Source organism: Schistocerca gregaria, chromosome 1, assembly GCF_023897955.1.
Source record: "Schistocerca gregaria isolate iqSchGreg1 chromosome 1, iqSchGreg1.2, whole genome shotgun sequence".
NCBI classification, from domain to species: Eukaryota; Metazoa; Arthropoda; class Insecta; order Orthoptera; family Acrididae; genus Schistocerca; species Schistocerca gregaria.
In genome coordinates, this window is record NC_064920.1 from 1,045,343,024 (window position 1) to 1,045,355,134 (window position 12,111).

Genomic DNA, 12,111 nt, shown 5'->3' on the forward strand with positions numbered 1-12,111 from the left:
TGGTCTGGTGCACAGTTTTAATCTGCCAGGAAGTTTCATATCAGTGCGCACTCTGCTGCAGAGTGAAAATCTCATTCTGTACTCAAGAATTGGTTGAACAAGTCGCTTATAAGCCACTTCCTTCATGGATGAGTTACATTTCCTTAAGATTCTCTGTATGAATTTGAGTCTGGCATCTAACAATGTTAGAGATGGAAAATTGCTACTCACCATATAGTGGAGATGCTGAGTCACGATAGGCACAACAAAAAGATTCACACAATTATAGCCACAGAGGAGCATTCCCCTCGTACTTCAGTACCATCCGGTACTGGAGAAACTGAATTACATTCTCTGCCAGGGTTTCGATTACCTCTTGTTGTAGCCTGAAATGAGAAATGTCCTACTACCCACTATCCTTCCCACCCAACCTACAGTGGTATTCCGCCATCCACCGAGCCTACGCAATATTTTTATTTATTTGTGCATTTATTTTACCTGGCAATATACTCGTCCATCCTTACACAACTCCAGCTGCCATTCCCTTACCTCATGACTCACACCCCTGTAATAGACCTAGATGCAAGACCTGTCCCATACAGCCTCCTATCACCACCTACTCCAGTCCGGTCACTAACATCTTCTATCCCATCAAAGGCAGGGCTACCTGTGAAACCAGTCATGTGATTTACAAGCTAAGCTGCAACCACTGTGCTGCATTCTATGTAGACATAACAACCAACAAGCTGTTTGTCCAGATCAATGGCCACTGACAAACTGTGGTCAAAAAACAAGTGGACCAACCTGTTGCTGAACACGCTGCCAAACATGATATCCCTCATCTCAGTGACTGCTTCACAGCCTGTGCCGCATGAATCTTTCCCACCAACACCAGCTTTTCTGAACTGCGCATGTGGGAACTTTCCCTGCAATATATCCTACATTCCCGTAAACCTCCTGGCCTCAACCTTCGTTAGTCAATGTCCTCACCCATCCAGCTCCCTGTTCCCATTCCAGCACTACACAGCTGTCATTTCACCACTACACCTAGTCTTTTAATTTCTTTTTATTATTTCTCTCCTTTCCGCTACTTACCACCCACCATACTATCCCTCCCTCTCCCCACCTCAGCCTCCTCCTTACCCCCACCCAGTCGCCACTCCTATCATGCACTTGTGCTGCTGCTAGCAATGTGGTTTTAGTTGTCTGAGGCTGTAGACATGTGTGAAGTTGCGTTTGCATGAGTGTGTGTATGTGTATGTGTGTCTATTGCTGACAAAGGCCTTATTAGCTGAAAGCTATAATTGTGTGAATCTTTTTGTTGGGTCTATCATGACTCAGCATCTCGACTATATAGTGAGTAGCAACTTTCCTTCTCTAACATTGTTACATTCCATCCTAGATTTTCTATTGTTTGAGTCTGGCATCTGCTTTTCCCACTATTTGTTTTATGTAATCATTCCACTTAAGGTTTACTCTGTATGGTTACTGCTAGGTATTTTATGGCAGATACTGTTTCTAGGGGTTTGTCATCAACAGTGTAACTATACAGCAGTGGATTTCTATTCCTGTGTACGCGCAATATGTTAAATTTATTTACATTCAAGGTCAACTGCCAGAGCCAGCACCATTCATCAATTCTCTGGAAATCTTTCTGCTAATCATTACTGTCTACTACAAACAGCGTTAGAGAGCATCCAATGCTTTCTACTATGTTGTTGTTGTTGCAGTTGCAGTCTTCAGTCCTGAGACTGGTTTGATGCAGCTCTCCATGCTACTCTATCCTTGAATGATTGAAAGGAGGGACTGTGTTATGATCTTCAGTGGTGAAACAATTTTGGAAGACGAATTCAGTATTTTGGCCTTCTCTCTGTTGTCTTCTGTTTCAGTGCCAGTATGGTCACTGAGTGAAAGAATAGATGATTTTGACCCACTTACTGATTTTAAATATGACCAAAATCTCTCAGGGTATTTACTCAAATCGGTTGACAAAGTTTTACTTTCAGAGTCATTGAAAGCTTCTCTCACTGCTCTCGTTACGTTCATTTTAACTTTGTTCAGGTTTTGTTTGTCAGCTAGGTTTTTACCTCTCTTGAATCTGAGATGAACCTCTCTTTGTTTATGTTGCATTTTTTTAACATTGCTATTTAACCTTGGTGGGTCTTTCTAATCTCTTAAGACCTTAATCTGAACATACTTTCTAGGGCTTGTAGCACAATGCTTTTGAATATTCTCCATTTGTTCTCCACATCTTTGTCCTCATCACTGAATATGTGATGCTCACTGTTCAGGTACTCTGAAATTTGTATCCTGTCACTCTTGCTATGCAAAAATATCTTCCTACATTTCTTAACAATCTTTGTAACACAATTTGTCGTAGATTCTATCACAGCCTTATGAGCACTGCTACCTTCCTCCACACTAACTGATTCGATAAGTTCAGGTCTGGTTCTCTAACTATCTGCTCAAAGTAATTTTAGGACAAGATATCCAGAATAATGCCGCACAAATTCCTGTTTCTGGTGCCAGTTTTCATAGCATGACACTTCCAATGTATACCTGGCTAGTAGAAGTTACTCCCTGTTAAAACATCATGATCGCAAAAATTATTAATGATATTCCGCAAGTTCTGTCTGAAGCGGTCTACCACTAGAGCGCCTGACACAGGCAGTCTATAAAAGCATCCACTTACCATTTTTGGCCAATTTTGTTACTTAACTTCACCCAGATTAATTCACAGTCAGTATTAATGGTAACCTCGCTAGATTTTATCGGATTCTTTGCTGCAGTAAGCAAGAAGTGGGCAAGTAGTGACAGGTCCAGTACTTTCTGCAGAGGAGACAGGATCGACAGGAGAGGGTAGTACATGAGATATCTCTGGTACCAGTGTCATTAGTTCATGATTCTGGGGAGCTCCTACAACTCATCGATTTGCAGCACAGCAGCTGCCAATTGTTTGATAGTAGTCAGGGCAATTTTCAGCTGCTTATAAATGTCAACCAACTCGTGCCATGATCGAGAACAGCATTCACAATTGGAATGCATTTTGGCTGGTGCAATGTTTTACAAGGCAGTGAACAAATAACTTTAATTTAAGCCCACTAATTATCTTTTCGTCTGTTGAGCTAACAAGTTGCCAGTTCCATATAAGAATTGAAGCAAATACACAAAATGAGATTTCTATTGGGAGGCAAAACACCTGTGGTAAAAATTAATAGTTTCCTGAAATGTTTTGAGGTTAATAGCAGTTTTCAGTTAAAACTTCCGGGCTGAGAGGCCGTGGTCGATGTATAAAATTTCCACCTGACGTTTCGTCTCCAGCTGCGGGAGACATCTTCCGAGGTCGTCCGGCTACTGCGACTGAGGCTCCAGGTACTCTCGCATTTATAGAGCGCATAGAGGGCACCACCATTCGTCACGTGATGCCGACAGTATGCCTATCTTTGGAGGCGTCATTATTCTCGATTAAGAGTAATCGATTGTCATTCTTCTTGCGCAACGTCGACATCCATATTTTGTCCAATTTTAAAACTTCCTCTTTTCTATTAAAATTGTTGTGGTGTTTGTGGATCTCTATTGCTTCCCTATACATGCGTGCATGATAATGGGATGTTCGTGCTAGAACGCTAGTCTCATTAAATTTAATTTTGTGGTTCCCATCTCGAAAAACATGCTCAGCTACGGCCGATTTTTCGATGTGTCCTAAGCGACAGTTTCTCTTATGTTCGGCTAAGCGGGTGTTTACACTTCTTTTTGTTGTTCCAATGTATACTTGTCCACAACTGCATGGAATTTTGTATACCCCAGGTGTTGCTAGGGGGTGTCGAGCGTCTTTTGCAGTTCTTAAATATTCCTTAATCTTCTTGGTGGGTCTGAAGATAGTTTCGATCCCAAGTTTAGCCAAAACTTTGCCGATGCGGTCCGTGACTTTATTAATGAACGGTAAGAAAACTTTTCCAGTAGGTGACCATTGTTGCTCTGGAATTCTGGCTTCTTTTCTCCTTTGATGGAGGGCTCGATCAATTTCCTTGCTGGTATATCCGTTTTTCATGAAGACCGAACGTAAGTGATATAATTCGTCTTGCAAGTAAGCCGGCTCGCAGATTTTGTTGGCTCTGTCCACCAAGGTTTTCATGACACCTCTCTTTTGCCTAGGATGATGGTTTGATTCCTTGTGGAGGTATCGATCCGTGTGAGTGTTCTTTCTATATACCTTGTGGCCCAGCGTCCCATCCACCCGTTTAATTACCAACACATCCAGGAAATTGAGTTGACCGTTGCTCTCTTTCTCCATCGTAAACTGTATCTTCGGGTTAATACTGTTCAGGTGCACCAAGAAGACATCCAGCTCTTCTTCACCATGAGTCCACACTACAAATGTGTCATCAACATAGCGGTACCATTTAGCTGGCTTTTTACTGGCAGCTAAATGGTACCGCTATGTTGATGACACATTTGTAGTGTGGACTCATGGTGAAGAAGAGCTGGATGTCTTCTTGGTGCACCTGAACAGTATTAACCCGAAGATACAGTTTACGATGGAGAAAGAGAGCAACGGTCAACTCAATTTCCTGGATGTGTCAGTAATTAAACGGGTGGATGGGACGCTGGGCCACAAGGTATATAGAAAGAACACTCACACGGATCGATACCTCCACAAGGAATCAAACCATCATCCTAGGCAAAAGAGAGGTGTCATGAAAACCTTGGTGGACAGAGCCAACAAAATCTGCGAGCCGGCTTACTTGCAAGACGAATTATATCACTTACGTTCGGTCTTCATGAAAAACGGATATACCAGCAAGGAAATTGATCGAGCCCTCCATCAAAGGAGAAAAGAAGCCAGAATTCCAGAGCAACAACGGTCACCTACTGGAAAAGTTTTCTTACCGTTCATTAATAAAGTCACGGACCGCATCGGCAAAGTTTTGGCTAAACTTGGGATCGAAACTATCTTCAGACCCACCAAGAAGATTAAGGAATATTTAAGAACTGCAAAAGACGCTCGACACCCCATAGCAACACCTTTGGTATACAAAATTCCATGCAGTTGTGGACAAGTATACATTGGAACAACAAAAAGAAGTGTAAACACCCGCTTAGCCGAACATAAGAGAAACTGTCGCTTAGGACACATCGAAAAATCGGCCGTAGCTGAGCATGTTTTTTCGAGATGGGAACCACGAAATTAAATTTAATGAGACTAGCGTTCTAGCACAAACATCCCATTATCATGCACGCATGTATAGGGAAGCAATAGAGATCCACAAACACCACAACAATTTTAATAGAAAAGAGGAAGTTTTAAAATTGGACAAAATATGGATGTCGACGTTGCGCAAGAAGAATGACAATCGATTACTCTTAATCGAGAATAATGACGCCTCCAAAGATAGGCATACTGTCGGCATCACGTGACGAATGGTGGTGCCCTCTATGCGCTCTATAAATGCGAGAGTACCTGGAGCCTCAGTCGCAGTAGCCGGACGACCTCGGAAGATGTCTCCCGCAGCTGGAGACGAAACGTCAGGTGGAAATTTTATACATCGACCACGGCCTCTCAGCCCGGAAGTTTTAACTGAAGACTATTCCGGCCATGAAAGCCTGCACTCTATGATTAATTGCAGTTGTTAGCAAACTCGAAAATTGAGTTAATTTGCAATAAATGCAGATAATATACAGAGATACTCCTCTTTAAGACAAAACTAAATGTTACACAATATGTGTGTTAGAATATCTGCTACAGTAACTAAACCATAAACACTGATTTACTACAAGCTGCTCGAAGATTATCCAAAGGACAGTGGTAACTTCTGAAAATTCTCAAAAACACGTCTTTTTTTTTTGCATTGATATGCAATGAAATTCAGGGGTGATGTATTCTTTGGCAGAAACGTGAACAACAAATGTTGATTTGCTACAAAATAAATTATATATCCAAAACACCCATACCAGTAACTTGGAAAAATATTGTTTTGTAAGCAACACCATTCAAACAAGCCAAGAGGGCCAACACCTAGCACGGCTTCCATTCTGCTAGGAAGGTAGGCAGAGTTCTAAACAGGCAAGGAATCAGACCAGTCTCCTAGCCACCCTGAAAATTTAAAGAAATGTTGCGACCTGTTAAAGATACTCCTGGCCTGAGAGTGCCAGGAATTTATACCATTTCTTGGGAATGTTGGCAGAGTTATTTGGGTCAGTCTATATGAATGGATGCTGATCATTATATCGAACATCAGTGTTATCTGAAATGCAGGCATTTGGATAAATGAGCAGTGGCAGAGCACAGTTTGTTAAATTAGCACAAGATTTTGTTTGAACAAGACAATACATGCACACAGTTCGAACAGTTGGGGGACTCTCTGGTCAGAGAAGCTGTTGAAATTAGATTTTGTGAAAACAACTTCAATAGAGACCCTGGATGTGCACTTAGCAATGCATGAAAGTGTGCAGTTGATAAGGAAAAACCACCGAGGAATAATTCTCACAGCTCACTGACTGATGTGATGGATTGTGCTGAAGCAATTCTAGATACAAAGTGCAAGCAAAATCTATGGATGTGGATTGCACCACCACTGTATGCACCTTCTTGACATAATCTGGCCAATCGGATGGCATTCTGAGGGTATAAAAGAGAGAACCTTGCCAGTTCACAACAGTCAGTTTTAGTTCCTCACGAATATGATGGTGGATATAATTGAAAGCTTGGAGTATTACCCAAATTTGTTGTGACAAGTGAAATGATTATGCTAGTTTCATAAGTGTCCAATAATTCTCAGAAGTAACCTATTTCTCACACAATTGTGCAATGAAATGAGAAAACAGTTATTTTGAATTAGGATGGACCTACTGTTTCCACAAATTTTAAAAGAACACAATTAAATTTGAGAATATAATCAATGATAACAGTACAAGTTTACTGCGGTACTTGCACAATATTGCACAAAACAAATGAATGTTGATACAATTAGTGAAAGATTATGCAGAAGGCAATGCACAGAGTAAAATATGCACATCTAGTACTTCACATCAACACACAAATCTTGTACATGTGGTCTCACACAAAGGAAAATTCTGAAGTCAGATCTTACATATAAATAACCTTGTGTATGGCATTAATTTTTTACTTAGCTGTTTCTGTGCGCACTTTTACACTGACATGCTGAAGAAGAACACTGCGGTGTGATTTTGTTTCAGCCAAAATTGCTAAAATGTGCAGCATCAACAAAGCTCATTTTCTGTCTGTTGCAGCTATCAATTTATAGGTATAATATCCTTTGATAGCCACACAAATTGGGATTTTGGAGATATTTTCCTGTTTCTCAATGGCTCTTGTTTCCTTTAATTATTTTAGATATAGATACACTCTGTGATGAAAAGTATCCGGACAACTGGCTGAAAATGACTTAAAAGTTCATGGCACCCTCCATTGGTAATGCTGGAATTCAATGTGGTGTTGGCCCACCATTATCCTTGATAATAGCTTCCACTCTTGCAGGCACACATTTAATCAGGTGCTGGAAGGTTTGTTGGGGGATGGCAGCCCATTCCTTGTGGAGTGCTGTACTGATGAGAGCTATCGGTGTTGGTCAATGAGGCCTAGCACGGAGTCGGCATTCCAAAACGTCCCAAAGGTGTTCTGTAGGATTCAGGTCAGGACTCTGTGCAGGCCAGTCCATTACAGGGTTGTTATTGTCGTGTAACCACTCCGCTACAGGCCGTGCTCTGTGAACAGGTGCTTGATCACGTTGAAAGATGCAGTCGCCATCCCCAAATTGCTCTTCAACAGTGGAAAGCAAGAAGGTGCTTAAAACGTCAATTTAGGTCTGTGCTGTGATAGTGCCATGCAAAACAACAAGGGGTGTAAGCCCCCTCCATGAAAAACATGACCACACCATAACACCACTGCTTCTAAAGTTTACTGTTGACACTACACATGCTGGCAGATGATGTTCATCAGGCATTTGCCATACCCACACTCTGCCATCAGATTGCCACATTGTGTACAGTGATTCGTCACTCCACACAATGTTTTTGCACTGTTCAATCATCCAATGTTTATGCTCCTTACGCCAAGCGAGGCTTCATTTGGTATTTACCGATGTATTTGTGGTTTATGAGCAGCTGCTCGGCCATGAAATCCAAGTTTTCTCACCTCCCACCTAACTGTCATAGTAATTGCAGTGGATCATGATGCAGTTTGGAATTCCCGTGTGATGGTCTGGATAGATGTCTGCCTCTTACACATTACGACTCTTTTCGACTGTTGGTGCTCTGTCAGCCAACAGACAAGGTCAGTCTGTACGATTTTGTGCTGTATGTGTCCCTTCATGTTTCCACTTCACTATCACATCGGGTACAGTGGCTCTAGGGATGTTTAGAAGTGTGGAAATCTCGCATACAGACTTATGACACTAGTAATACCCAATCACCTGACCACTTTCGAAGTCGGTGAGTTCTGTGGAGTGCCCCATTCTGCTCTCACGAGGTCTAATGACTACTGAGGTTGCCGATACGGAGTACCTGGCAGTAAGTGGCATCACAATGCACTTAATATGAAAAACATATGTTTTTGGGAGTGTCCAGATACTTCTGATCACATAGTGTATGAAGCTGTTTTATACAAGGAAACAGAGTCCCTTAAGGTAGTGTTTCAAGTGCAACCCTGTTTAAAATTGCTATAAAGCTTGGCAATAACCACAACTCAACACCTCTTGTTTAGGGATGATTTTTCAGTTTCATGGTTACAAAATTGGAAGAACTGGCAGAAAGCACATTTTAAATTTTTAACTCAAAATTTGATGTTTTCTTTTCAAACAATTGTTCTGTAGTTTAATCTTCTTGATCAAAGCATGACATAAATTATTTTAAGTTTTAGAGAATTAGTGACGTTTGAGGCTAAACTTTCAACAATAAACTTATCCTCAGAGCACAACCTTTCAAAACACTCAATATTTTGAATTGTGTTACCCACAAGACCTGGGGAGCAGCCGGAAAACATTTGCTTCTATTTTATAGAGGCTTTTTACAGTCCTGACTCGAGCATGGTTTCATAGTGTGTGGATCCATCTGGTTGTCCTACCTGGAGACTCTCAGTGTAGCATGCAATGTTGAAATAGGGTGGTACAGGGAATTCAGGTCCAGCTTCACCCCCTATCTGTGTATTTGGGATGAGGAGCTCCAGTTTGCAAAATGTTGCTTATATGACAAGCATATAAATTTTTTCAATGCCTTGGGCACCTAGTCACTGTGCTGTTGCTTGCCCACCCATGTAACATTGTATATGCAGTTTGCAACAAACACTTAACATATCATGCAAAGATTTGCGTAAATCATTAACCTGACTCTGTATGAGGCACTGGATCTTAGATTTAACAACTGAAAACAATTAAAGTACTCCAAATGTATTTTTGAATTATATTTTTAATATCCTAGACAGAAACTAATATTGTATCCCAATGTATAATGATTGCTCTAAGCAGGGGTATTGTTTTGGCTGCCGACCCATTCTACTTGTCCTTCAGGAGACACTGTAATGCAAATGCAGTTTAAAGTGCAGAACTGTAAGTTGTCTTGGAGGACCTGGAGCAGATGTGGCTAGACTGAAGGACCAATTTACTCATCTTTTTTATTCCTTCAGTGTTCCCCTGTTACAAAAGTAATAGAAGGTTCTAACACTATGTTGGGTTCCAAGACTTGTCTGGATCTGTGGCAATGACAAAGCTCACTTATCAGTCATGGAAGCTTGTTCAGGATACACTACCGACAGTTGTGCTGTCTCCATGTGAAATGATACCTCACTTCTGAGTCAGACATCATGCTCCAATAGAAGAACGTGTAACTGGAAGTGACAGAGGAGATACAGTCATCGAAACTACCACCCAGCAGTGACATTTCTCTTTTTCGGTCACAGAGCTCTAATGAAGTGGCTCTGCCCTTTTTTTCTTTTAATATGGGACATTATTCTCGAACCCATAAGTATCAAATACTACAAGGGGATCCACCTGTTTATAGGTACTGCAACATACATATCTCAATATATCTACATCTACATTCATACTAAATTCTCAAAAACCGATTTGAAATGTGTGGCAGGGGCTATTCCCCATTGCAAATGTCATTAGGACTGCTTTCAGTGTAATTTACATGAAGCATTTTAAGAATCTGCCTCTGTGCGCACTGTAGTAGTCTAATGTTTTCCTCGAGGTCACTATGGGCATCATACAAAGGTGGTTGTTGTATTTTCATAGATTCCTCGCTTAATGCTGGTTCTTTGAACTTTTTAAGCAGTTTGTTTTTTGTTTTTTGATATATGGCATCTGACTTCAAGTGCATGCCGATTTAGGTTTCTCGGCTCCTCTGTGCAACCTCTCATGGCTCAAATGCACCTGTGACCCTACTTAGTGCCCTTCTTTGTATATGTTTGATATTATATGATAGATCTGTTTGGTATGGGTCTACTTGAAATCCCGACAGGACATATTGATGGATGGTGCCATACTATTGCCACTCCACCCATGTCCAGCAGTGTCACTGGGAGGGGAGAGTAACACAGTATCTCTGGACAGCAGGTCATGTGAGCACACTAGCCAGCTGACTTTAATGCCAACTGATTACTGGCCCATTCTCACTTATGTGCACAAGTGAATGTGTTCACCTCCTCAGCTGACCAAAGTATTGTTGATGACTCTACACTTCACATGTTATTTGTTCAACTGTTCATGTCCCAATTGGGTCTGCTTGGGATCTGAATACAGTGCCATCTGGCTACTGCTATTAACTTCTACTTCAGTGGACTTAGTTCAGCCTCACACATGAATGGTTTCCACGACTGTAATTGAAGTTGTGCTGTTGCCAATTGCCATTTGTAGTCCCACACAATTCACACAATTAGTAATAGTTAAGAACAATACATCATTTGTTTTGTGTCTCACTGTAAACAGCAAGTTTTAATAAATGAACTTGTTGATCTAAATTGACTATCACAAAAGTTCCCGCACACTTGAGCAACACTCTAGGGTGGGTTGGACAAGTGTTTTAGAAGGAATCTCATAGCCTAATTGCAGATGGATTACATTTTCCCAATGAACCTAAATCTGCCACTTGCATTACTTACGATTAAACTTATGTGCTCATTCCACTTCATATCTTTACAAATTGTATGTGTTCACTGATTGTGACTCTTTTTACATTCTAAACATTGAAAGTAAACTGCCTGTTTTTGCACCATTTTGAAATGATGTCAAGATCTGAACGAATATTTGTGCAGATTTTTTTCAGGCAGTATTAAATTACTGATAATTGCTTCATCTGCAACTAGTCAGAAGTTATTAATAGTATTGTCTGTCACGTGCTTAACACGGAAAATGAACAGAAAAGGTGCCAACACACTTCCCTGGGGAACACCCTGTGGTTGCTTTTGCATCTGTCATTGACTATCTTAGGTGTCCTCACTATCAAGAAATCCCCACTCTAGATGCAGATTTCATTTGATACTCCACATGATTATATTTCCATTAATAAGTTGAGGTGTGGTAGTAAACCAAATGATTTTCAAGAAATACTGTCTCTTCCTAACTGCCTTGATCCATTGCTTTCAGTATGACGTGTGAGAAAATTGAGACTTGAGCTTCATATGACAGATTTTTGGAATCCATGCTAAGTTGTCATGGAGGAGTCATCCTGTTTGAGATACTTCATTAAGTTTGAACTCAGAATATGTAGTAAGAGTCTGTAAAAGATATTGAACAATTGTTTTGTGGATCACTTCTGTTGCCCTTCTACCAAATACTGGACAAAGTTTTCAGTTCAAGGGGTCGACAGTGTGCAGTTATCCATAAGTATCTGTTGTGTTTTAACATCTACATTATGAACTTTAGCTCACGTGTTATGTAAAATTTTAAGAAGATAGATAGATACGGAGAGTGAGTGAGTGAGTGAGTGAGTGAGTGAGTGAGTGAGTGTGTGTGTGTGTGTGTGTGTGTGTGTGTGTGTAGGCGTCCGCGTGCTATTTTTAAAGTATTCACCCTTATGCCTTGATAATAATAGGTTTTGTTTTCATGCTTATTGCTGTATCATTCCAGTTGAATGTGAATGCCTTTATAACAGTATGCATCATCAGGTAATTGCATC

The 12,111-nt window shown here is 40.8% G+C and overlaps 1 protein-coding gene across 2 annotated transcripts in view; it reads left to right on the plus strand.

Annotated features, from left to right (window-relative positions):
- The window catches only part of LOC126280916 (tectonin beta-propeller repeat-containing protein), a 213,531-nt gene that overhangs the window by 12,962 nt on the left and 188,458 nt on the right, over positions 1-12,111 (plus strand). The gene's annotated exons all lie outside the window — the stretch shown is intronic.